General features: G+C 44.0%; 1 long non-coding RNA gene across 1 annotated transcript; it reads left to right on the forward strand.

Annotated features, from left to right (window-relative positions):
• The first annotated feature begins 893 nt into the window (after positions 1-893).
• On the forward strand, positions 894-27269 carry LOC117002288. The gene is made up of 4 exons (XR_004419255.1): positions 894-1116; positions 5440-5528; positions 6196-6306; positions 25480-27269. It is a non-coding gene; the product is annotated as an uncharacterized LOC117002288 (long non-coding RNA).
• Positions 27270-27715: the final 446 nt, after the last annotated feature.

Here is a 27715-nt window from a genome sequence, read left to right on the forward strand (position 1 = left end):
CCCAGAAACAAATACATCAAAACCTCTGGAGGTGGCTGCCATAGCAGTTTCCCATAGGTGTCACAGCCCCAGCTCCACTCTATCGTGGCTTTCCCTGAGGGGTGGCAGCCCCAGCCTCTCCATGGTGGCTTTCCCTGAGGGCTGGCAGCCCCAGCCTATTACACTCTCTATGGTGGCTTTCCCTGAGGGCTGGCAGCCCCAGTCCTACTGTATGATGGCTTTCCCTGAGGGGGAGGGGCAGCCCTTGCCCCCCTCCATGGCTGGTTTTCCTCAGGGTAGCCTCAGCTCCTGCCCATGGTGGTCTGTGTTGCGTGGCCCGGCCTGGATGGGGGGAGCTAGAGCAGCATAGTGAACACGGCCCTTAATGTCACCCCCCTCATTCTGCCCTTTCCTGGCATTTTTTGACACTGCTGTGCTTATCAAACTTTGACTTTCTGTTCCTAAGCTCTGCATTCCAGGCAGCCAGTCTGCACCATGCCCACACCATTCTGGGGGCAAAGCAATGCGCCTGCCTTGCAGTGAACTGTGCGGGTCCAAGCTCTGCGTGCACACAGGATAAAGAACTGAGCTGTTTACACCAACAGCTGTGTTTTTCTGCACCTCAGCTGGCATGTGTCAGCTGCACACAGAGACCTCGCTCTGCCCCGTGTCCCAGCTCTGTCCCAGCGTTTTGTGTGTCACACTAGTGCTGCACTGTCACATTGGTGTCGTGTCCCACACTGCCACTGTGTGGAGCGTGGCACTGGCACTGCGCTGTGTCACGCTGGCACCGTGTGCTTCCAGACAGGGCTTGCAGACCTTGCAGTGTAAGTGGGCGGGGTGAAAGGCTTTGTCCCACAGCCGGCTGTGGCCGCCCTTTCTTCCTGGGGAAATGGAAGCAACTCCAGATTCAAAAGCCAGCTCTCTGTTACGTAATACTGTTTTCCTCTCCTTCCCTACCTAAGGTCACTCTGCCATGTGCACACTCTGCCCTTCCCTAGAGAGCTTGGTGCATGAAGAACCTTTGGAAAACTGATTAGGGCAGCACAGCGTTTTAGGAACGTCTGTGGAAGCCATCACGAGCCATCTCTTTGCTGAAGACGGGTGCTGTTTTTAACCAGCGTTTGGGTACAGCAGGTCTGTTGACATCCATTTTGTGTAATCCAAAAATAGCTTGTTCGGCTCGGGAGTGAGGACATGCTCCCTACAGGTCCAGGGAGCCTGAGGCTGTGGCTTTGCCATGTTCAGAAGGCATCTCTGTAGTTAGCTTTAATCCAGCTGGACTGAGTACAACAGTACCCAAATAGAAACACAGAGGTTGGAGTGGGTTCACAAACTGAGCAAGTGTCCAGGCTTCCCAAGGGGCTTCTAAAACTTGAAGCAGTCAAATCTGGCCCTAGCCTGGCTGCTACATTCATTTTACTGTGTCTTTGCTTAGGAATACAACTTTGTGATGTGACTGAGAAGTGAGAATACTCTTCAAACCAGAACTACAGAATTCACTTTTATTGATAACCTGTTTGAACATGCAATTATTTATTATATACCTCTGGTATGTTGTTGCAATTCCCCAGAAAAGCATATCTTGCAATTTTGACATGTGACTCCTGTGATGGACTTGTGACTTCTTGGCCAGTTACTTTTTGTAATTGCAGAAGAAATTTCCTGTTCACCACAAACAAATCCAGTTTTAGTGCTGGCTATTTAAGTAGTATTTCTGCTGAACATTCCACATTAATGCTGGTTTTGAAGATGACACCTAGAGCTGTTAGAATTGTTTTGTTGATGGACCTGAATTAATGCAACACCCTTATTAACTCAGTCTTTTTTCTCAGTAGCTTGGCCCCCTGTTTGGGATCATTCACTTTAATACCCCTCTTTTATGATTGAAGTGTATTGCTAAATCCCATGGGCACTTCAGGGCTTGCTCCAGCATATCAGCTGTCAGGACATTAAAGCTGTTAATTTTATTAAGTTTCTGAGGTTTGTTCCAAATTCAACATTGCCTTGCATTAAAGTAGGAGCTGAAGAGGTAGGATGTTAGCTTTTCAATTTCATATCTTAAAGCAGCAAATATTTTTGCAGCACTTTTCCCCAAGCTAGGGCACACCTTGGATTTCCAGTTCACGGAGTTACTCCTGGGACAGGTGAGAATTTTTGACGCTCAGGTGCAGTTTTATCTAGTCTGGTTTTAATATATGAGTCCCACTCAATGAAACGTTTTTTTTTTTCTTATTTAAAAATCTAAAATAATCCCCTGTAAAGGTATTTAATTGTAAACACAAAGCTTATTTTCTTTGAGGAGAGGGTTTAATTTACTTTCCGCCTTCAGTTTAGTACCTTTTGAAATTGCCTCACCTTTGTTTCCTTGCTTTCCTTCTTACAGTGATGACGCACTTGAAAGGGATTTTTATCGGACAATACCCCAGCAGGGTTTTGAACCATGTTCTGTTGCTTTGGAAACCAGAAGTTACAGAACACAAGTTTGCTAGGCTTAGCATGAAACGTTTGTAGATTACAATTTTCTGCCTGCACACAGCTCAATTTGAGGGAGTTTTAGGATCTCGGGCAAACTTGTTAACTGTTCTTAGCTTAAGAGGGGATAGCCATCAGGGATAGTAATTGAGAACAGCTTAGCATGCTGTGCTTCAGCTTGTTGTAACAGGGAGCAGCACTTACTCCGTGGGGCAGGAGCAGGCAGAGTTTGTGGAGCAACAGCTCCCCCAACCAATCTCAGAGATTATAGGTGCAGTGGAAGCATCTGTGGCACTTCCTCTGCTTTTGTTTTTAATATGCTCTTTCCTCCCCCCTGCATAGGATGATGTCCTGAAGTTTTCACTCTGGTTTGTGCAGTAGAACTTGGTGAAACTGAACATTTTCTGTTCAATCATTTAGTTGTGACCTGTATGTGCCAGGAGAAGGTTCTGTATTTTGTTTTCTTTTGCCTTTCCGAAAAACGATGCTGCTGTGTCAACTGTGCAGCACAGCTGAGTGAAACCTCTGAATTTCCGTGTACACAGTTTTCAAGAGGACTTAGGAAACACTGAAGAAATTTAATTGGCATTTACTGTAGTTTGCCAACATTAATTTTGATTAATGGGGCTGGAGTAGAGGGAGACTGGAGAGCTGGAGAGCTGCATGAACTGGTACCAAGCTGTGGCTGCACCACCAAAAGCTAACGCTGGTGTCAGTGAGGATGCTGGGCTTGGAGTGAGAATACTGCCAGGCAGCCTGGCACCCCAAGGAATGGGCAGAGGTTGAGGAGTGAATGGAAGTCACAGAAGCTGATGACCTGAACCCTGGCCCCACCTTCCAGGTTTCTAAAACAGCTGGAGGCACTGGATAATACCATGATGGAAGAAAGGGATTTCTGAATCTCTTCTCTATTACTCTGTTTTGGAACAGAGAAAAAGGCAAAAAATTTGTCTAGATTCAATTCTCATTTGCCAGGCAAATTGTTAATTGTCCACCTCTCCTTCCATCGGCAGCCCAACTCTCAAGTTTGTTTGACAGTGTGGTAGCAGGAAGTGTCTGCTTTGGTGACAGAGCCCAATGGCCAGTACCAGCAGCTAAATTCCAGGTGAGACACACCTGGTATCTCTTTCAAGACAGATTCTTAAACACAGAACTCTTTGTGCTGCTCACTAATTTGACCTGTTGTGTCTGACAAGTTCCTGAATTTAACTTTATGGTATTTCATATCCTGCAGTCTTGTTTGCGTCTGTGATTCAAACACTGCCTTACCCAAAGCCAGAAGCCCTGTTGCTCAGCTGCCAGGCTGGGAGGCAGGTGAGGACACTGACCTGTGGGTACACAACAGACCATGGCACCCTTGAGGAACGAGAAGTCCTCTTTCCAAAGAACAAGCTCACTGAGAGATTGATTATGTGTCATGTTTCTAGTGCTTATCTGAAAAAAGGTGGAACCTTTACTTCGTTTAATGGTCAGCATTACATTTGTCCTTTGGTAACATTTTCTGTTTAAGGATGTGGAGTATCAGTTAAAAGTTAGTCCTTTGCCCTTTCGATTTTGTAAAAACAAGTGTGCAAATATTGAACTTACCATTCATTTTTATAAATAGAATATTTGTGGGGTTTTTCTTCAACTGAATGTCCATACATATGTCAGACAGGGTTTTTATAGGACTATATTTGTGTTGTTACATCTGGAATCACCAACAATACTAGGTAGAAAGAATTAATTTTTCATTGTGCTCAGTGGTAAGACAACTAGCCCGGTCTAATAATGTAAAGTGCTTGCCACTAGAATTCCTCTACACATCTTTAGATATATACCCCCCAAAGAACAAAACAAACCTCAAGAAACACTAAGCCCCAAAGCCATAAAGGGCCTAATTTTGGTTTATTTCTGAGTTTATTCTAAGAACACCCCCCACTGCAAGCCACTGAACACTGAGTTCTTTAGCAAGCCAGAGCACTCGTTCCCATGCTTAGATGTTCCAAAGTATATGTGTGTGGGAGCTGTGCCCTTGCACAGACTGCACAGTACCTGAAAACCTAATTCAAGTGTCTTCAACCTTCTCCCTGCTGGAATGTCTGTGGGAAGGAATTTTTGCTACTCCTGTGCAGTACCTGTTCTACAGTAGTTTTCACAAATACGTTCACTCCTACCTGACATCCAGTGTGCAAGATCTTATTTTAGTTCCCCTTCATCTAGTAGAGGGCTGTCAGCTTGGGTTTGCACGTGGCACTTTGAATAATGGGGTATAAAACATCACAGCTTTTATAATTCCTTTTATTATCTTGGCTCTCATCTGTGCTGTTAATACAAGTAAACGAAGTGCAATCATGGTGGGGGGAAAAGGCATAGGAAGCAGGGAAGCCGTTGATTTGAACATCTTCACAAGCTTCTCACGTGAACTTGTTTCTTCTAGGAAATTCTAGTCAAAGATGTACATGTGCAGTCTCGTTTTTTTCCTAGCCCAGCTTTAGAAAAAGCTTAAGTTTGAAGAAAAAAACCCCCAACATCTACAGCCTTTCCAAGAGAGATGATCTAAGTGAAAGCGAAGCTGAATTTGACATGCTGTAGTTTCTCGAAGGCAGCTGTGGGGTTTGATTTTTTTTTTAGGTTAAAAGCATGTTTTCTGCCTTAGATCCACATAGATTTTTATCTCCTAGAAACCTTCTGCACACATTCCTCTTATCATCTGTGTGATTTACAATACCTACTTTGCATAAGCAAAGTGACTGATAAATGATGATCCATTTATGTCTCAGTGCAGTAATTGTGGATGCTTGGATGCTGCCATGTTCTCTGATTTAACTGGGAACATACCAGGTTCTAAGTATGCATGCCATGTGTTTTGTATTGACAATAAGAGGAGGGAGAGCAAAGCATAAAAAGCAATATTATGTGGTGCAGTCACTGTTTTAAATTTTAAACAAATAAAAATTTTGGGGTTAACCTGGCAATAAACTTCCTCCTCTCCCCTGTTTTCAGGTTACAGCTGTTGGATTTATTGAGAAAATGTATTGTCATATGGAATAGCCTCATTTATTTTGACAAAAACAAGTCTTCATGCTGTAATGGTAGGTAGTGAATATAGAGCTGCCCGTTGGATTACTCAACCTGTTGGCACCTACCAAATGTGTCAGAATTTTACATTAAAAAAAAAAATTAGACAATAGCTGAGCCAAAAAGCTTCTTAGATTCTGTATGCTAACATATGATGTCTGTTTATATAACCTTATTTGAGCTCTGGGAGATAAAGTACTTTCTAAAAAAGTTTCTTTAATATTGGAGTAGTGCTTTAAACTTAATTTTATAAGACAGTAGTTTTTATATTGTAAAGGAGATGTAATAAGAATGGCTTGTATTGAAGCAATATCTAAAGCTCCTAAATTACTTGGAACTGTAATTTAACAAAAAATTTCCAACCTCCCAGTCTGGAAAAGGCAAACTGTATGACCATGGAGATTGGAAAGAGCAGCTCCTCTTCCTTACAGGGTGGAATTTCCCCTTCTGTATTTGTGCTCCCAGGCTCCCTCCAAAGGCGGGATCTGCTTAAGCCCAGTCCCATAGAGTAGGGAAAATCACTCATTCCTGAAAACCTCATTGTTGGTTTGAATGTCTGTTTTAAAGGTCTGCTTTATTCTTTTCTTCTGGTAGATAATGAACTAAAACTGTAGCAGAGAGTTTTGAAGGAATTGTTTCCTTTATCTGATTTCTGAAATCATGATCTCTGTATTTGCTCAGGTCTTGTTAAGCTTCTCTGCTGTGATGAATCTACTACAGGATCTTTCCATCATGCCATGGTGGTTTGGAAGCTTTTGCACCCTGGCAGGACCAGCCAACTGATGCTGGCAGGTAGCATTTTATGTATCTTGCAGTTGAATTGACAAATACTTTAGTTTTTGTTGGTTTTTCTTTGTTTGTTTGTTTATTTTGTTGTTGTTGCTTTTAATTTCAGAGTTTGCATCTTTATAATTTTGAAGAACAATGACATTTAATTTTCTAGATACAAAACCAATTGTGATAAAGTCACAATGCCAAATCTTTTATCTTGGGAGAGAGGCAAAGATAAAATGGCAAAGTATACTGGTTTTAAAAAGCTTTTCTTCTTATTCTTGGAAAGCAATTTGACTTCTTTCCATCTCCCCTGAACTTCCTGTTCTTCATAAATAACCTCCCAACAGATAATGGCTGTCCTTACAGCCTTTCAAAATCTTTCTTTGTCTAACATGGGCAGGAGGCTGGAATTCTTTTGTTGTGACCTAAGATAAAAGTCTTGGGACATGACAGTGGGAAATAAATTAAGCAATTGTTAGAGGGCTATTTTGGGATTTAATAACTACACTGGGCACTGTTATTTTGAGCTTCTGAGTTTTAACATTCAAGGGAGGAACTGTCAAATGTGGACACAAAACTGTCCTGAGGATGAGTGTAGTTAATGTCTGTCTCCTCTGAGCACTTCAGCTCCCATTGAAATGTGCTCTGTGTTTATTCAGCGTTGTTGCCATTGGTGATTTTCTTCCTTTACTGAGGATTTGAGCATGGGAATGCCCCTGTAACAAAGCAGTGCCTTCACCTCCAGGCCTGGCAGTGCTGCACTTGTCCTGGGCTCTGGCTTCTCCTGCTGTAAACAGAGCCTTGGCAGCAGGAGTAGATGTTAGGAATGCAAATAAAACTGAGGTGTCAGTCTCCTGCAGGCTGTCAGTGGACTTTTATGCTCAGCTGCCCTTCTTGGTTTCTCTTTTTGCTTTTTTTTTAACTTCTTCCTAATGTCTACTATTAAGGGAAAAAAAATCTGTTTATCTCAATAGCATTTCATATTGGTTAATTCTAGGAAATAATTAGTAGGATTATCTAACCCATCCTCTGCAGTCTAAAGTCCCTGATTTCTATCTTATTCCTCTGCTGTTTTGTTTTTTTGTTTTGTTGGGTTTTTTTAAATTATTACCAGATCAGAAAGTGAAAATTGTCCTTTACAAAGAGCAAAAGGTGCCAGCCTTGGCCTCTTAGAGGATAGTGCCACTTTTTTGCAATTTTGTTCATTTATCACAAGTACTGTAGCTATTTCCTACCAGACCTTCCCCCATTTAAGTTTAGGTAAGAGCTTATTTTATAAACTGTACCCTGAGTCAGTTTACTGCTTGTCCTGCTATCCCAGAGCAGGGTGACAAGCCACAAATAACAGCCCCAGTAACTGCCCCAAAAATGTGCAAATACTGAAAATGAGCAGATCTTTTGTGTAAGCAGGTTGCCATCTTCTTGTTGGAGAAGCAATCAGGATCAAAAAGGGTTATTCCATCTGCTTATTTCACAAATAAATGGAATAGATGTTGATCCACTGAACCTTATGACTGCTGGCATGTAAGAGGCATTGACACTCAGAGCACACAGAGAATATTTACAGAGGGTAATCCCTCCTACAGCAATAGCCACAGATGCTGTCCTCATGCATTTCACAGTCCAACTTCTCTTCTGCAGCATGTGAAAGCTTTAAGATGTCCCAGAAAGCCTTCAGGGATGTGTTCATTAACCACTTACTCCAGAGGCTTTCAAGGATTCTGTGGAATACCAGTTGTTCTAAATCTGGCTCTCTGAACACAGCAAACAGCCATCATTGCCCTGAAATCGTTTCTGAAGCCAGGTTTCAGGCAGGAAAATACAGCAGCAGTTGAAATGCTGACTTTTGTGCTGCTGATAAAAAGGAAGATAGCAAAACCAGACACCTAACTGTTGCTAGTGGTGCCCCCTTTCCGCTGAATTATCAGCTAATTAGGAGATCATAATTTTTATCCTTTTTTTGCATTGCCCTTTCTGACTTGTTCCTTTACCTGCATATAAACTGCAGAAACTCAGCTGAAGACTTGTTGATGCTGTGATAGTTTGATTGCCTGCCTTCATCTGATTGTCTGGGCATGGAATCTGATCTATAGAGTTTGCTTTGCTCTCATCTCATCTTCTGTACTTCTGGGAATGTAAAGTTTGGTAATACTTGTGTTGCCAGGAAATTCTATGACCTTGAAGTGTTTTAAAATTTAATGTGTAAGATACCTGTTTTAATGGTGAATACTGATGTATGCAACAATGGAAGTTTGGTTGATATGTTGTCATTAGTATGTATTTTAATGAGCAAATAGCTGGACAAAATAGAAACCAGTGAGTTCTCTCCTTCAGCTGTAGAGAAAATGGTTGGATGGCAGCTCTGGAAGTCACCTCTTGTCCAACCCCCAGTATTTTAAACTCTATGGAGCACATTCATTCCTGATGGATAATTATACCAAACCTTGAAAAACAAGGGAGAATATATGCTTGCAATCTTAATCAGGTTTGGGGTTTTTAAAAGATAATACATTGTTAGTTTTGAATTATTCTTACAAGTTTTAGTTAAAATTCAACTTTTAAAAATTTTTGAGTGCAGAGGTATTTGAACAGATCACAAAATTCAATCTTCATTTCTTACCCACAGAAATGAATGAATGTATAGCTCCAAATAAATGCACAAAACCAAACACTTTAATCTGCTATAGTTCTTAATTTATGGCTCAGCAGTATCTTGAAACAGGCTGAGTATTTCCCTTTTAGTAACATGCTGAAATTAACATTTTATGGTTCTTTTCTTTATTAAATACAAGTTCTACCCTGAAAAGCGGGCTGATTGAGTCAGTGGTTGCTATGGAAATGTTCGTTTGATACATAAAGCTGGAATTGGCTGTTCGGTTCCCCCTGACTTGCAGTTTCTCCTAATCCTCTCCCCATTGGTAACCGGTGCCTTTTGCAAGGCATGCGAGGGAGGGATGATGTGAGTGTCCTGCTCCGGGCAAAGTGAGCCAGAGCAGCTTTGTGATTTAAATTGGTGATCTGAGCTAACTTGTGTGAGTGTTTGTGTGATGAGGTAGGGCTCTTCTGATGCCTCTGAGGTGGAGGTGGCAGGGCCTGGGCCAGAGGCAGGTGGCAACTTCACGTGGTTAATGTTGTTTTCTAATTAGCTTTACTTTGTACAAGATTTAGATCTGCTTGTTCCAGTGGTTTTAGAACAAGGGCTGTTCCAACATCTTGTTTTACAGCAAATTTATCACCAGACCATGCTAAAGCTTGTTTTATAGCAGTGCTGCTACATTCTTACCCATGCTTGTTTCAACCACTGATTGTCCTCTGTTCTTTAGAGGAGATGGGATAGGACAGGACATATTTTGGGGTTGGAGAAGAACTGCACTTCTGGGAACATGCACATTTTCATTTTGATGATTGAGACAGCAGGAGCTCCAATTCAGGATATATCTGGATGTTTTCTGCTTGTTTTAGCCCAGCACGAATTGCTGGTCTCTTTCCTGGTCATCATCAGATGAATGATTTTTCTTCTTTTCCCTTTAAGGAAGGAGAACTGTACCTGAATTGTGGTTTTCAGGTTTTACAGCAGAAGGGAAGATCCTTGCCTCTTCTGCCTCAGTAGTGAATGAAGCAAGTCCAGGCACTTATTTATTCACTGACTGCATGTCCAATGCATGTACTGGGGAGACAACATTTTCTAAAAATAGAGATACATCTTTAGAAAATAAATCAGCTGATATAATTAGAAAAGTGTACCAATGTCTTCTCATATCCACCTCCCTCAACCCTTCCACTCTTAAACAAAATCAGTGTACTTCAGCCTGGAGAAGAGAAGCTTCAGAGTGACTGAACTGTGGCCTTCCAGTACCTGAAGGGAGCCCACAAGAAAGATGGAGAGAGACTTTTTATGAGAGCCTGGAGTTACAGGACAGGGGGAAATGTCTTCAAACCGAGAGACAGGAGTTTTAGATTTTAGAAAAAACTTCTTCCCTGTGAGGGTGGTGAGGCCCTGGCACAGGCTGCCCAGGGAAGCTGGGAGTAAGAACACTCCATCCCTGGGAGTGTTCAAGGCCAGGCTGGACAGGGCTTGGAGCAACTTGGGATAGTGGAAGGTCTCAGGAAGTGCAGGGGGCGGCCTGGATGGTGTTTAAGGTCCTTCCCAACCCAGCCCCTTCTACGATTCTGTTTTACTTAAAAGATGAGTAATAGTTGAGATCAAATCCAAGTTGAACTCCTTTTATTTAGATGTACACCAGTCAGACTATCTCAGGCAGATAGATGAGGCTGGCAAGAAAGGTGCATATTTTAATACAGTGTACAGGTATTTGCCACAAGCCTTCTAATTTAAAATTTCCAGGTGAGTTTGAGTTTTGTCATTCCTGCTGAAATGTGTTTGGAGGATTATGTGCTGGTCTGAGTGAAGGGGAGAGGTTCAAGAGGGGGTTCATGTTCTGGGAGAGAGGCTGAAGTTGGCTTGTAGGGCAACAGGCCTGAGCTCTGCACTGCACTGGAAAACTGCTGTGTTCCAAACATGAGGAACTGAGAGGAAAAATGTGGTTGCAGAAGGTAAAAGGTATGAAAAGGAATTCTGCAGAGAAGATCTCCTGGTGTCCTGAACACAAGGGATTAGATTAGGTGTGGGGGAAAGAAGCGTCTACACCTGGATTTAGGAACCAAGATTGTATCTTTGTGGTGAAGGCAGGCCAGAGGACATTCTGAACCATTTATTTTCACTGCCACCTCGTTGTAAGGATCCTGACCCTTCTCTTACCAAAGTTCTCTCCTGCTTCATAACAATGGAGATAAAAGTCCAAGGCTTTCTTTTTTTTTTTTGGTTGTGAGTATAATCTGCTGCATCCCTGTTCGATATTTGACGTATATTATTTACTAATGTCAAATCCATGCTAAACCTGCTGTGGAGTAGTTCTCTTTGTACAACTCCAAATAAGCAGGAATGCAAAGTCATAGGAGGCACTTAATTGCTGAACAATTAAAACAGCATGGGATGTATTAACTGGGATGTGTCCTGTGGAAAGAAGTTACTGTCATCTTTATCTTGTGAGACTCTTTGGTTAATTGGCATGATTTTTTTAATAATTGCTGTCTTATCTGACACAGCTGGAAGTTCTTGCATTGAACAGAATTGATAACTTTGATAATGTTTGAAAAACCTAGAGCTAATCCATAGTGAAATAATTTTACAGTCCTAGAGAATGAAAAGCTAATTCTGTTTTGTAACATTCAATAATCCTGTTTATAGTCTGAAAAAGTAATGTGTGTCATGTAGCCTTGGAGGCTGGTACTTATCAGCTGTTATTCCTTCTGAGTATTAAAATTGGGTTCTAAGTCAGCACCTCATTAAAATTCTCCTAAACCAGCTCTTTCCAAACTGATGGCTTCCAACTGGAAACTTAAATAAGTCTGTGGTAAGGGAGTGCCAATGGAGACATTGTGAGCAGCCTGTCCATATGCCCTGAGGTGTTTGTTTTAGAAGTGCAGTAATCATGAGAACTGTCAAAATCCACTGGAGTTAAAACACTTGTTCTACCTTTACCATGTTGAAATGGCAGACTTTCTTAAAAAGAACATTTAGATACCAAATCCATGGTATAACTGAATTTCAGCCACCAGCTGGCCTCCTGAGACACTCTGTGTAATTCTGGCTGCCCTAACTAGGTCCCGAAATTTGAGATTGTCATTTCCTAAAAGTGAATTCTGCCTCTAGTGCAAAGTGTTTACCTGCTGGCATGTCATTCATGCCCTGAAAAACAATTTTCCATGTAAATCACTAGTCATAAACCAAAGCAAACAGGCTGTTGTGCACACATCAGAAAGCACAGGAACCACTGATGTGGAATTACTGAAGATGTTCTTCTGCATTATTTGTAATTGTTTAAAAAGGTGCAAGCACCTTGAAGTTGGAGGTGGGAGGGGTGGTGTGGGTAGGACAACTTGGGATGGGAAGTGGCCAGCACAGGAGCTGGCTCAGTCAGGGAACACTGACATGGGCCACATGGGCACTTGCAGAGAGTTTGTCCTTTTGCACCATTAAATTATTTTTCCTGCTGGGAAAAATCATTTTGTCTGTGGTTCTCCAATTAGTGGATTTTGGCCCCTTTTGCTGAGACAAGACTCTCCTGGCTCCTCCAAGGAATTGGGTAAATGAGTTCTCTCTGTCCCCACTGGAGTAGAAGCCAGGAAGACAAAATACACCAGAACTTTTGTGGTCATCCCCAGCTCTGTCTGTGGGTGCAGGATAATGTAGCAGAATGCTGAACTCTTTTTCCTTAAACATTTAAAGATTTAAGTGGTATCATTTGGTGTAGTAAAGTTGTAGTAAAGCTCTTTGCCATGTAGCTCTCTAAAGAAATACTGTTTTTTACTCTCTGGTAGTCTAATGCCTTTTACCAGCCCTGAAGGATTGAAAGAATATTTGGAATATACTTTTGAAAATTACAAGAAACTACAGGGAATAAAAAAAAAGAGGTCTAAGGAGCTATGAGAGGCTTTTCCTTCACAGAGTTCTAGGATTTTCTGTATTGGGTGGAGGTTATGCAGCTGTTTTTTATCCTAATGTTAACATATTAAGTTACAGGAATCTTTCCACTTAATTGAACAAACACAGGAGAGTATTTACGTAACTGAAGATCTGCCACTGCCAGCAGAATTAATTAGGAGAGGAATAATTAAGCAAATTGTAGTGTCCAAATGGTCCAAATAGAAAAATGTATTGCAATCCCAATAGAAATCTCATTAATGTTGTTGTTTCTGATGAGCTGTGCCTCTTGCAGTATCATAAAGGGAGGCAAATGTGGAGGGATCTCAGTGGGGTGTCAGATTGGGTATGAGGCAGAAACAATATCAAGGTTTTAAGCTGTCTGGTCTCATTATTGTCACTTAGTCATGGCTGCAGCTCCACTATCTGCTTAAAAGCCTCCTGTGATTGAATGAGCCACTTTAGGGTGAAGTAGGAACAGAAGAGAACATTTCAGGTTAATATCTGGTATGGAATTGTTGCTTCATGCATGGGAAACAAGTTGTCTCTTATGCTGAGCAGATAACCCAGGAAAAAATGAGACAAATGGAGCTTATTTCAAGTACTTCTGCTTGAATTTGTCAGTTTACTGCTTCAAAGAATGGAAAAGTTAATGAGCACATTATCTGAGACTTTCCACTGTAATGTCACTCATGCAGAGAAATAAAAACAAGGTTAATTCATGTGATGTCATATTTATAGTGGCTGTTCTAGGAAGCAGGTTCCTGGTCTGTACCATGGTCAGTGAGGGAAAACACATTAGAAATAGTCCTTCAGCAGGGAAATTGAATTTTCTCTATTTCCCCATTCTTTTGTCAGCTGAGAATCTTTTTTAGCTGTTACAAATTACTGTATTGTATTGTATTACTGTATTGTAATTCTGAGTGCATTTTTCAAACTTGTTTCACAGGTGCATTGGAATGGACTAAAAAATACTGCACTGTGAGAATAGCTTTAATCAAAACCTATCAGTAAAACAAAAGCCTTTCACAAATAATCATTCAGAGATCCCAGCTTGGAAAAGTGTTCCTCAGAAATAACCTCCTGCATGTCTTCCAGCTGGGGCCTGGGGAGGTTAAGGAAGATATTTAAGGGTCACAAATACCATCTGAGGCAACACTGGTAATATAAATTGTCTCACACAACTTCAGTTTCTAACCAAGTTGGAATTCTGGCTTTTGTTACTCTACCAGGGAACTACAGGGCCCTCCTGAGTTTATCTGTTAACAGGATTTTGTTAACAATTTGATCAAACTACTAACAACTGAGTAAATTGATTTGATTTTGAGTGATGGGTAAATTAATCCACATCAAAATATTCTAGGCTGCCAATGTAGGCTGGGAAAGTAGTGCTTCTTTGTTATAGTGAAAGTTTGCAGTAACAGTTGGGAGCATTTTGCATTTTTATCTGTTCCCCTTCCCCTGTTAGCTATAGTTATGCTTTGTTGAAACTACAGCAAAACTATAATGCTTTGTTATAGTTGCTGATGTTTTTCATTAATTTGGTTTCCTAATTTGGCAGCAGCTCTGAACAGGTATCAGTTAGACTGGCCTCTTATTTATGTGCATGTCCTTAAAATGTGACTGTAAAATATTCATTAATTCTAGATTCCTGGGGTCATGTTCAGACATACACATCTCCTTAGTGAATAGAGAGAGACACTCAAGTGACATTTTTATGACTTTTACTGTAGATCCAATGTTTGAAAGCAGGGTGCAGAGATGGAGACAATTGACTGTCAGTCTGAGTGTGGCCTGGAGGAGAGGCAATACTCCATGCTTTCTTTGTGTCCTGCAGCCACAGGAGGGTGGCCAGAAGAGCTGTGTGAGGCAGGAGCAGCAGGCTGGTGGCTCTGGAAGGAGCTGCCTGTGCTGCCCATCCCAGAGAAGGAGTGCCACACATGCAGCCTTTCTCTCTGGGAACGCCCAGCACCTGCGTCAGGGACACTGCAGAGGTGACAGATGTGCAGCAGCTCTCAGCCTATAAAAATACCACTTGCTGTGCAAACACTGTGCAGCTAAAGAAGGGCTGCTTCTCTCTGTAGTGTCCTTGAACAAAACCATTCTGGGGGTTGTGCTGTGGGAGTGTGGTCCAGGCCAGAGAGATTCCCTGACATGAAGGATCTCTTCACAGCCAGCACAGAACTGGAAAATCCTAGACTGGCCTGGGTTGGAAGGGACCTTAAAGCCCATCTCATTCCCACCCTCCTGCCATGGGCAGGGACACATCATATTCTATATCCCAGGTTGTTCCAAGCCCTGTCCAGCTTGTCCTTGGATACTTCCCGGGATCCAGGGGCAGCTACAGCTCCTCTGGACACCCTGTGCCAGGGTCTCACCACCCTCACAGAAAGTATTTCTTCCCAATATCTAATCTAAACCTACCTTCTGTCAGTCTAAAACCATGCCCCCTTGTTCTCCAGGCCCCTGTAAAAAGTTTCTTTCCATGTTTTTTGTGGGCTCCATGTAGGTACTGGAAGGCTGAAATGGACTTTCTGTTCACCTAAGAGCTGGACAGAGCTGTACTGCTGAGCCCTCTAGGGTTATTGGAAATGTGGGACAAGTAGAAAATAAACCTTAAACCAGAGAAACAAGCAGAAAACTCATTTCTTTGTGTGCTTTTCTTTTGTTCACCACAAAGGAAATGCTTCCTGAAGCATTCAAATATTTGCTCTGCCTAAATTTTAACCCTTTTTTCCAGGCCATATTTTCTGATATCCAAAAGTATTTTTTCAAAGTAGAATCCAGGCTAATGCAAGGAGAGGAACTGTAGATTTTGAATAGTGGGCAGCCAAAATAATGGTCACAATGTGAAGCTGATTCAGAAACAAACAGGCAATAGGAAGTTAGTGCTGGAGAGCACTTCTCAATACCTCAGGAAAGTTAAACAGCTCAGTAAGTATACCTTTCCTGGCTCAGCTGATGAGCATCCTCCTTCAGGCCCTACTGAGTGTATGTCCTGCATTGCCTTTTTCACCACTAAATCAGAGGCAAAAGATCAGATTCAGGTTGTTAAAATATTTCTATTGTAAACCTCTCATGCATTGGCTTTCATGTCCTCATAAAAGCACAGAAGAAAAAAGAAGAAAAAGAAACAAAAACCAAAACAACTCAGTGCAGAGGCTAATGACTGAAAAAATCAAAAAGGGAAAAGGGAATGGAGATGTGAAAGTGAAAAACAGAGTTACTTAGGGAGGAGAGGGTGAAGGCAGGTGTTCAAAGGGTAACACTGCTCAGCAGTAGGAGTTATTTCTAGAAAAAACACCCTCCAAACATTAACAGATCTGGTCACACTGGTGTGAGGGCAGGGGCAGCGAGTCAGGAGGTGAAATGGTGTATAGCACTGAGCTCTGCTGCATTCTGTGTGTGAGACAGGGATTCCTGGCAGGAATCCCTATGGCAGAGTTTTAATTCCACTGGAGCACCAGGAGCAGCCTTTTCTAACTCCTGTTGCTGCTCTGCCCAGTGGCAAAGCCCTGACCCCATGGCTGGGACTGAACTTCACTGGGGTCATGTCTGCAGTGGTTAAATGGCTGCACTTGACCTCAGAGGTCTTTTCCAACCTCAGTGATTCTACAAATCTGCAACACAAAGGCCCTTTGGGACCTGTTGGACTCTTCCAAAACGTGTGGTCTTTATGTACCTCACAAAATGCCATCCTGGAAGCATGGCTTTGCCAAACTCGGGGACGCTGTGCAGGCTCCCCCAGCCCCCTTTTACAGCACAGACAATCCCTTCAGAATTTACACAAGTCCGATAAATTAATGATCAAACCCATAATGACTTGAAAATGTGCCTGTGCCTGCGTCAGTGAGGATTGCTGGGGGATACTGCTCGCTGTGTCCCCCCAGCTATGGAAATAAAGACTATTTCTGAAATAGTCTTTCTGTTCTATTTCTAAAATTTCTAAAGACCTTAGCATGGCTGCTAAAGATGGGTGCTGGGAGCCACTCTGGGCTGCTGAGGGGACCCTTGAGGCGGCCAGGCTCGGGCAGGAAGCTTCGCTACAGCCTGGATTTACTTCTCATTCCAAATCACTGAAAGCCAAACACCTCCTCCTTCTGATCAGAAGCCAGTTTTTTTTGTGTGAACTTAACTGTTTCTTGCTCATGCTTAACTAGATTTTAAAGCTATGTTTTAACATAGTTTTAAGCACTGTGGATATTTTTTCCCAGCAGAGGCTGGAGGATGTTGTTCAGCATGGATGGCTCAGAGCTGCAGCTCTTGGGGGAGCAAATCGCCCCTTCCCACTCCTCAACTCTGCCAGGTCCTGGTGCCTCCCTGCCCTCTGTGCCATTCTCACTTCAGTGTCTCTTAAAACTCTTCAAAACTACAGCTGATCCCGCACACAAAAAGCAGGTCACCTCTCAGGAGCACGTGCAGATCCCATGAAGGCACCTTCTAAAATTAGAGTTTGTGTTGATCTTTTGTTTGTGTTACAGATGGGTTGTTTCCACAAGTAACAGTGGATTCTGACCTGAAACTGAGCTCTAACCCGTGTGGTCCCTGCTGGGAGCGGACAAGGATTTGTCTGTGTGCAGGTGGACAAATCCTGCACCCAGCAAGTCCTGCCCCTGCTGTCCTGAGTGCTGCTCTGCCAGCAGCACTGGGCACACTTTACACGGGGGAAATGCTCCTGCTCCTGCTGCTCCTGCCCCTGCTCCTGCTCCTGCTGCTCCTGCTCCTGCTCCTGCTGCTCCTGCCCCTGCTCCTGCTCCTGCTGCTCCTGCTCCTGCTCCTGCCCCTGCCCCTGCTCCTCCTGCTCCTGCTGCTCCTGCCCCTGCTCCTCCTGCTCCTGCTCCTGCCCCTGCTCCTGCTCCTGCCCCTGCCCCTGCTCCTGCTCCTGCTCCTGCCCCTGCTCCTCCTCCTGCCCCTGCTCCTGCTCCTTCTGCTCCTGCCCCTGCTCCTGCTCCTGCCCCTGCTCCTGCCCCTGCCCCTGCTCCTGCCCCTGCCCCTGCTCCTGCTCCTGCTCCTGCCCCTGCCCCTGCTCCTGCTCCTGCTGCACTCTGCTCCTGCTCCTGCTCCTGCTCCTGCTCCTGCTCCTGCTCCTGCCCCTGCCCCTGCCCCTGCCCCTGCCCCTGCCCCTGCTCCTGCTCCTGCTCCTGCTCCTGCCCCTGCCCCTGCTCCTGCTCCTGCTGCACTCTGCTCCTGCTCCTGCTCCTGCTCCTGCCCCTGCCCCTGCTCCTGCCCCTGCCCCTGCTCCTCCTGCTCCTGCTCCTGCTGCTCCTGCCCCTGCTCCTGCTCCTCCTCCTGCTCCTGCTCCTGCTGCTCCTGCCCCTGCTCCTGCCCCTGCCCCTGCTCCTGCCCCTGCTCCTGCTCCTGCCCCTGCCCCTGCTCCTGCCCCTGCCCCTGCTCCTGCTCCTGCTCCTGCCCCTGCCCCTGCTCCTGCTCCTGCTGCACTCTGCTCCTGCTCCTGCTCCTGCTCCTGCTCCTGCCCCTGCCCCTGCTCCTGCCCCTGCCCCTGCCCCTGCTCCTGCTCCTGCTCCTGCCCCTGCCCCTGCTCCTGCTCCTGCTGCACTCTGCTCCTGCTCCTGCTCCTGCTCCTGCTCCTGCCCCTGCCCCTGCTCCTGCCCCTGCTCCTGCCCCTGCTCCTGCTCCTGCCCCTGCCCCTGCTCCTGCTCCTGCCCCTGCTCCTGCTCCTGCTGCTCCTGCCCCTGCTCCTGCTCCTGCCCCTGCCCCTGCTCCTGCCCCTGCTCCTGCTCCTGCTGCTGCTGCTCCTGCTCCTGCTCCTGCCCCTGCCCCTGCTCCTGCTCCTGCTCCTGCCCCTGCCCCTGCTCCTGCTCCTGCCCCTGCTCCTGCTCCTGCTGCTCCTGCTCCTGCTCCTGCTGCTCCTGCCCCTGCTCCTGCTCCTGCCCCTGCCCCTGCTCCTGCTCCTGCCCCTGCTCCTGCTCCTGCTGCTCCTGCTCCTGCTCCTGCTGCTCCTGCTGCTCCTGCTCCTGCCCCTGCTCCTGCTCCTGCTCCTGCTCCTGCCCCTGCCCCTGCTCCTGCTCCTGCCCCTGCTCCTGCTCCTGCTGCTCCTGCCCCTGCTCCTGCTCCTGCCCCTGCCCCTGCTCCTGCCCCTGCTCCTGCTCCTGCTGCTGCTGCTCCTGCTCCTGCTCCTGCCCCTGCCCCTGCTCCTGCTCCTGCTCCTGCCCCTGCCCCTGCTCCTGCTCCTGCCCCTGTTCCTGCTCCTGCCCCTGCTCCTGCTCCTGCTCCTGCTGCTCCTGCCCCTGCTCCTGCTCCTGCCCCTGCCCCTGCTCCTGCTCCTGCCCCTGCTCCTGCTCCTGCTGCTCCTGCTCCTGCTCCTGCTGCTCCTGCTGCTCCTGCCCCTGCTCCTGCTCCTGCTCCTGCTCCTGCTCCTGCTCCTGCCCCTGCCCCTGCCCCTGCTCCTGCCCCTGCCCCTGCCCCTGCTCCTGCTCCTGCCCCTGCTCCTGCCCCTGCTCCTGCTGCTCCTGCCCCTGCTCCTGCTGCACTCTGCCCTTCTGCTTCCCACGTCATGCAAACTGCTGTGCACTCCAGGAACCTCTTGCAGTTCTATATTGATGTGTGAAACATTTAGCTTGTCTTGGGTTTGGATACTTTATTTATGAAGGCAAAGCAGAGCAGTAGCTTAGAGATAAACAGAACTTGAGATTGCTCCAGAAACTGATTTGCCTATATCTCCTCTAGAATTCTAATATTATTAGATAGGCCATCAATACACTCACTATTAGCAAGGAAGAAACTTGCTAGTGCAAGGATTCTTTTTTAAAGAAGTTTTTCAGAGAAGCTGAAAGTGCTTAAATGTAGACCTCTATCTTTTTTTCTGCTATACTACCACACAATTAAGCTCTTACTTTTGTTAGTTTTTATATTTCCTGGATGTGGGAACAACAAAATATGTTGAAGTAGAACCTGAGGGGGGTTGGAAGTGTAATGTAAGTATGGATTTATTTCTAAAAAGAGAAAAAAAAAAAAAAAAGTCTGGCAGAAGTTAGTTGTATATTCTTTGACCAAGCAGAGCTCTGCACTGGTGTTTGTTTCATAGCCCTGGAGAGTTCACAGGCCCTGGCTGACAGACACAAGGTCTCACCTCCTGGTCAAAACCAGCCAAACCCCAGAGAATTTTGGAGGACTCAGTGCAGAGGCTGGAGAGCTGTAGGAATCCAGGGCCAGGCTCTGTACTGACAAGTGCAGACACAGCTCCTGCTGCCTTTGCCTCACTTTGACAGAGCTGAACGAGGTCCAAAGTGTTGGTGTGAGGCTGCCCTAGCACCAGTGCAGACCTGCCTTGCACAGGGTTATGCTGCAAGACACTGCTGAAGGGTTTCTGGCCTAAGAAACTGAGGGAAAGTGGGTGATAGTTAAGCAGCTTTAGAATAGTTCCATTCTTTTGACAATTGTTAAACGTTTCTAATGTTTCCTGTATGAAATAGCAGGTGTGTTAAATGACAAAACAGCAGAACAGCAGAACACAGAACTAAATTTAGTCTAGTTTAGAGGAAGTAGTGTACACACAGAGCTTTGCCCCAGGAAGAGAGGTGGGGACAGATTGCATTTGTTGGCCTGATCAGGGATGAGCCCCATTTGTGATGACAGATCCATAAACTGATGGGAACATTTAGCATAACAATGTGCATGTTGGGGGATCTGAGGGGACAAATGGGAGGAAGCAGATGTGTCCTTTCCTCCTGGAGTCAGACACCAGCTGGAAGGAGCCCTGCTCTCACCAGTCATGGATTTCTAGGGTGCTTATACTTGGCTGGCTTGTGATTATTTTTGATCCTCACATCTAAACAGTGGGAAGGGGAAGCTGTTTCTTGTTCTGATGATCACCCTCTCCTACAGTCCCACTGAGAGAAGGGTTTAGTCTGTAGCAACTGTAAGGAGAGCAAGACTATGAAAGATGTGGAGGGAAGGGGAGAAATGGGAACAGAAGAGAAAGGAGAAGGCTGGAGGAGGAGAATGCTAAAGCAAATGGAGTAATGTGAACACAAGAATGATTCCCAGAAGACAGAGATATGAGGAATCCCTTCTGATCACTGGTGAGAAGGCCTGCTTCAGCTTTTTAAGGCTGGATATGTACCTCTACAATGGCACACATTTTGGCAGCTATCCTTCAAAAGAGCCCTAAAGGAGGGGGGAATTTTACTCCTAAGCTTCCTCTTCAAGTGTACCCCAAAATAATCAATGAGTACAAAATCAGTACTAAAAGGAAATCTTCTGATTTTGTGAATGTCTGGCTCTGTGGTTTTTTTGTAATTAATAGAATTTTGATTGACATGCTGAATCCTATGAAGGCCTATAAAGGGATCAGAACAGAGCAACACTTGCATTGTCTGTGTGGCAAAGGTAGAGTAAATCTGTGGCTTTACTTTTCCAAGCCCTTTAGGACCAACTTTCCTCATATGTTAGCAAAGAAATAATCCATGCATGCTTATTGCTTCTTTCATGCTTGTGTGATTTTAGTGATAATTACATAGTACATGTCTGAGATCCAAAGGCAAACCAGAGTCAAGTGTGCCTGGCCCATTTCTCCTCTCTGGAAAAAAAAAGGGAAACATCAAACCTCTTTGTGAGGCTGTCTGATGTTCTGGAAGGCTCACAGCTTTACCCTGCTCTCTCATGTAGATATACTTAGGTAGATATCTGATACTTGCTGGATTTTGTAGTAATTGGTTACAGGAGGGGAAAAAATGTGTTCTCTTGTGCACAGAGAATTTCTTGGTCTGAGAAGTGCAACTGGGCTTTTCTTATCTGCACAATGGATTGAAACAGATCTGGAAATGTAATTTGCCTTTTCTCATAACACAGGTCAATGAAATAGGGATGCAGAAAAACTGACATAAGCAGCATGAAAGAATCTCTTTTACTCCAACATTTCCTTGGTATTTGTGAGACCCACTCCTGTATGTGATGTCCTAAGCACATGCAGCTGCTCTGGTACTGAGTGCTGATGTAGATGGATTAGGACTAAATATTGAAATAATCCATGGAAAAAGCAGGTTTCAGTAGGATGGCACCTTCTTGTGTGTGCTTGTAAAGCTGAACACTGGAGCTGCTTTAACACAAGCTACAGGATAATAACACATGCAGATGTTTTTAAATATGCATCATTGATTATTTTTCTTTTCTAGCTTTTGTCTCTTAGGGATCATACTGCTCCATGTGTCCTTTCATCTGTCCCTTATAATAATTTGTGGAGCCAAGTGTTGAGATCTCAAAGGTGGGACACACACATTTCAGTTCTGTACAGGGAAATACACATACTGAGGCTGCATTAAAGAATGCAATATGAGCTCAACCTGTGCATCAAAGAACCCACAAAAGAAAGCCCCTGATTTAGTTCTCAGTTAAAGTTTCTCTTCTCTGTCAGTTTTCAGACAGTCATCAGAGAAGAATGAACTTGTGATGCAGAATGGTGACAAAAACATTGAAAATTATTCAGTCAACAACCAGGAAATCTTGCTGGAAAGCAGGCTTCAGCAGGTTGTTGTTTCCAGGGGTGAACTTTAGCTGGAGCTCTGGTCAGCCCTGCATTTCTTCCAGCAGCTGAGGCTGGGGTGATGTGAATTCAGGACTGTAGTGTGACAGGGAAGTGTTGCCCTCCCTTCCCCATCCCCCATCTGGCTTCTCAAATCATTATAAATGGGTTTTCTCTCTGTACTGGGTATTGATAAGGAGTACCTGAGAGCTGTGATCTAATTTTCCTTCCTGCTTTTTTTCCCTTTTGGAAGCAGGTACTTTTTGTTTGTTTACAAACTGCTGAATCCAATTTTATGCTGTTACATAGAAGATGGTAAATCCAACTGAGCACCTACATTGAATTAACCACAAAAAGTTTTTCACCTGGCAAGCATACAACATTTGAAATAATCATTCCTTCCTGATACTGAACCAAAATTCTCTCTATTTAGGATTGCATTTATTTGCATTTTCTTGAGAGACATCTTGTTGGCAGCTCTTATGTTAAAAAAAGGGAAACATTTATTCATTGCAATTGATCTATGGTAAAATTAATTTACCAACCAGGTAAGTTTTGGTTGTAATGAAGTGCTCTCAGTTACAAAATATGACCTTCCTAGGAGCAAGACATTTTTAGGTACAAGTCAGCTGTTATTTTACAAGACAAAACAAAGATTGCATTTGTAGATAATGAATTTTTAGATAGCACTGGTGACTCAGAGAGAGACTGATTAGAAAGTCTGCAAGAAGAGATGCAACAATTCTGTGTGGATCCCAGGGCTGATCAGTGTGAGAAGGAGATGATTATGCCAGAAGCCTTCAGTTCAGAGAAGAGACAACTTGGAATGCAGGAGAGGTTATAAAACCATTGGTGAGATAAGATAAAGCCTGGCTGTTCAGCAGCTCCTCAAATACAAGAACTCCAGAGGCATTGCACAAGCATGATGGAGTCAGCACTTGTACGTGAGGAAATCCAGGGTGAACTTGGGGAGCTTATTCCCAAAGGATACCAAAGTCTCCTTGCTTGGAGGGAGTACCCCTACAATGGGACACATCTAGGCAGTTATCCCTCAAAAAAGGCCTTGAAGGGGGAGAATTTTACCTCTAAGCTTCCTCTTCACATGTACCCCAAAATAATCAATGAGTATAAAATCAGTGCTAAAAGGGAATCTTCTGATTTTGTTAGTGTCCAGTTCCATTTATTTTTGTAATTAAGGAATAGAGGAAATAGAATAGAGGGAATAGAAATGTGCTTGAGGACACAGCTGATTTTGAGCATGGTTTTTTTGTTAGTTTTGCTGTGCAGAAAGACTGCTGGGCATTTGCACTGCAGTAAACACTGTGAGACTTCAAGTAGGTGCCACATAGCTGGGGTGTGATCATCCATCTTCCTATTCCACTGACAGATTCCATGGCCAAGGGTGGGCACTGTGGGCAGCCCGAGGGTCACAAGGATGATTTCACTGTGCCTGGCAGGGGAACAGCAGAATCTTTCACTGATCTCAACAGTGAAAATGGTAAATGGGCTCAACTGACAGCCCTGCTCCATTCAAAGCTGTGCTGAGGATCCTGTGGCAACAAGTTGTGTAAACACAGGAGGCAAAGAATGTTCTCTGTGATTCCCAAGGTGGGGAGCAGGCACAATGTTGGATCCCAGAGACCTGGGGGTTTGAGCTTTCTGTGCTGTCAGGCACTGACCCCCTGCAGAACACTGCTTTTGGTCTGAGGCCTTGCAGAAGGCTCCAAATTTGAGTGATGGAGTTAAAATCATGGCTGTGTAGTTAAATAGAAGTGTGTGCTTTCACATGGTGAAGGGTTTGAAATTTGAGGGTTTTTATAGTATAGTAATAGGTATGGGACAAGCTGGAGGATTTTGGGTGGTGTCTCTTTGGGTGCTCATCTTCCTTCTTCATGGTTTCAGGTTGTAGTTCTGGTTGGTCAGTGTCACACTGAGGGTCATGGGAATTTAGTTATTGGGTTAAAAGGATAAATAATATAGGTGTTAATTCTCTATTGGACTGTTTAGCTTTAAGAGACCTTGTAGCAGCTGGATCTGTCTCCTTTTTCCTCACTTCTAGCAGGTGGCTGGAAATGCTGCTGCACTTTCTGTACTTTTGATAAACTTTGATAAACAATCAAGCCTGAACACGAGAAAATGAGTTTCCTTCATAGTTTTTTAATCCTGGCTCTGAGTGAAGACAGAAGGGACTCCAGCCAAAGCACCAATTAAGTGGTGCAAACACCCCCACCTTTACAGCACAGCTCTCTGGAGCTAGCACAAGGGCACCCAGGGAGCAGAACGGCGCTGGGAGCAGCGCTCTGTGCCTGCAGAATTCCTGCTTTGGGGCTGATAAGGACAGGAACTGATGACAGAGTTCATTTGTGGAGGGAGAAGGGGTGGAGCAAGATAACTGGGAAATGCTGGCCTGGACAAGTGTCTGTGGTAGCAGCCAGCAGGAAACTCTACTTTGCCCTGTTCGTGGCAGCAGCAGCACTGCTGCCCTGACTCACTTGTGGGAATCCATGACTGGGGCATTTTTTACCCGACTTAACTCTTGCAAGAAGCCTGGAAACAGCAAAATTAGCACATTCCCTTGATATTCTGGGGCCCTTACTGAAACAAGGATCGTTGACTCAGTTTCCAGCTGGACCAGGCTCTTGAGGGATATTGGTAGGACAGAGCTTGTGTAGCGCTTCCCTGCTGGAGTCTGCTCACCCTGACTGAAGTGCTCAGGCATGCCAGAAGGAAGCTCTTTTTTTTATTTTTTTTTTTAATTATTATTTTTTATTTTTCCTCTTGGCAAAAGTTGCTGGTTTATATTTAAAAGAATATATTCTGGATATATATAAGAATATAATTCTATTCTGGAGCATGGAATTTTAATTATTTTGAATCAACTTTTGAATAAATTGTTGCTATAAAAGAAAGGATTCATCATCTGGAAAAGACCTTTAACTGGCTAGGAATAACTGCTAGACTGTGTTTATTTAATTCAGTTTCAATCTGCTGCTGTTACAGACCTTAGGTTTCTTTTCCTGAAGAAACTGGGGGAGGAGGGGCACATAAATCAAAATTTTATTCTGTACTAATTGCCTTGTTCTGAATTGCATAAGACATTTGATTTTTTTCAGTATAAAATTTCAGGATAGAAGGATTATTAACATGAAAGATAATATGAAATGCAAAAGTGTTTGTTGAACAGGAGACAGAAGCTTCTCTGACACTTTACTTTTTTGTTTCACAGCTCAAACTGGCCTGCTGTGGCTGGGTGATTTGTAGCAGCACCACAGCCAGGAGTGGTGGTGAGCTGCACCCAGTTTGATTGAAGATTTTTTTCCTGCGTGGTGAGAAAGGGTAGCCTCACCCAGCAAAAAATAAATTACATCTCATGTGAATTTTATTAGCCATTATTTTTGCCTGGAAAAGAATACAAGAGCTAAGAAAAATTAACCGGAGACATTTGATTGTAATTGGGACATGTGACAGCAAAACAGTCACTCCTATTACAGCAGACAGTTAAAAATACATATTTTTATCACCTCATGTTGAATTGAACATCCTCAGATCCATGACAAATGCACAGTTGGAAATGAGGGGTGACAGGCTGACCAGTTTCTTCCACCCATGGTTATTTTTCTCCTAGGAATGTGGCTGAAAACCTTTCAGGAACCATGCAGCATCACTATTCCTCAGCAAAAAGCAGAATTTCTGCCATGCTGGAGACTTCAAACAGCCCCACAAACTGCTAATGCACCTGCCTAGCAGTGTGCTGAAATGGCAGTAATGAATAATAAATGCTGCTGCCTCCTTCATAACATTACCAAACCCTTCTTTTCTTTAGGAAGGTTTACAAAATCCTAAGTCATCCTGTGCCCAGACTGGCCAGAAAAATACCTTACATAGGTTACAACAGAACCCTTTGTGTTGTAACAAAGGTCTCAATTTTTTTTCCTGTTTGCCTTGGACTTCCCAGTCATTTGTATTTATTTATAAGTGACTTCCAGCTGTACCCCTGACAAAAATTCACTGATGTAAAGGCTTGATAGATAAGGTTCTGGGCATCACATTTGCTTAAATTTGTAAAGCTCACCTGTATGAGAAGTGTGTCTATAAAGGAAAAATCCTAGGAATGTATAAAACTTGTTTTTGTAAAATTTGAATTGATCAAGTCTGTTGGCCACTGGGTTGATCAGTGATCTTCTGGAGCAACAATTTTGGTTTCTTTTCCCAGTCTTAATGTTGAGGAACTTGGTTACATTTTGAATTTCAGCTTTGTTAAGTACTTTCAAACTTAATAGTAAGGTGTTATTTGTGGCTACAGCCATTACAAGGCAGATTACTTTGCAAACACTCAGGAAATTCCTAATTCATGGGTGAAAGGAAGGAAAGAGGAGAAAAAAATTACAATTAAGCCAGATCTAAGTAACATACCAAGGAAAGGTCTGTAAGAGAATTCCCTCAGGGAGGGAGCAAGGCTGGTGCCTGGATGTCCTTCCAGGGCTTCAGCAGGAATGGATCATTCATGGCAAGTCTGTCTGGTGGAGAGAACACGGGACTGCCTTCCCCAGTGGAAAATCTCTGTAATTCTGTCAGGCACTGTGTCACCTGTAATTATGGCCCTGTGCTCTTTTATTAATTTCTATTCCTGCTTTACTTTGCTTGTGCCCAACCACATCCACATTATGATGCAAAATCACCAGCAGCATGAAGGCCAAGTTCCAAGTAAGTGTTCCTAAGGGAGTTTTTGTCCTACCTGTTCAAATCACGAGTCAGGGAAAAAAAAAAAGAAAACTTGAATTCAAAACATTAATTTAGCATGTTGGTACAGATCTGGATTCATTAATAAAATACAAACTTGCTGATGACCAAACTGGTGCAAATTTAGGTTTCGTTTACCCATGTGAGAGGTTTATTTCTTCCTGTGCCTCTCTTGGAATTTCCCATGGACTAAAATTCCCAGAATAAGCACGGCTGTAATGCAACTCTGCATCAAACAAACTGAAGTTTGTATGTATTTCCAAAGAAAATAAACATGATGTTGGTCTTAATGTGTTCAGCAGCTTTGTTTCTTAAGAAGGGTGAAAAAAATTGTGTATTTGAACATTTCCTTTCATAGGATTGCAATTGAGGTACTACAAATTTTGAAAATTTTGTCTTTAAATACCATTTCCTTTTTAAGGATAACATTTAACTTCTGTGTCTATAATTGCAACAAACATCCCACAGAAACCCAGAATGGTTTGGTTGGAAGGGTCCTTAAAGATCATCCAGTTCCAAACCTCTGCCATGGGCACGGACAACTTTATCTGCAAATCAACATCACAGCCCCTCTTTGTCCTCCTGGCACAGTCTGATTTCACCGTGCCTGTGCTGGGGGAAGCACAAGGTGTGTGACAGGAGCCGAGGAGGAGGAGGCACCACGAGAAATGATCCAAAGATGGGCCTGCATCTCCTGTTTCAGACCTGTTAAAACAATGTCC

This window comes from Catharus ustulatus, chromosome 13, assembly GCF_009819885.2.
Source record: "Catharus ustulatus isolate bCatUst1 chromosome 13, bCatUst1.pri.v2, whole genome shotgun sequence".
NCBI lineage: Eukaryota > Metazoa > Chordata > Aves > Passeriformes > Turdidae > Catharus > Catharus ustulatus.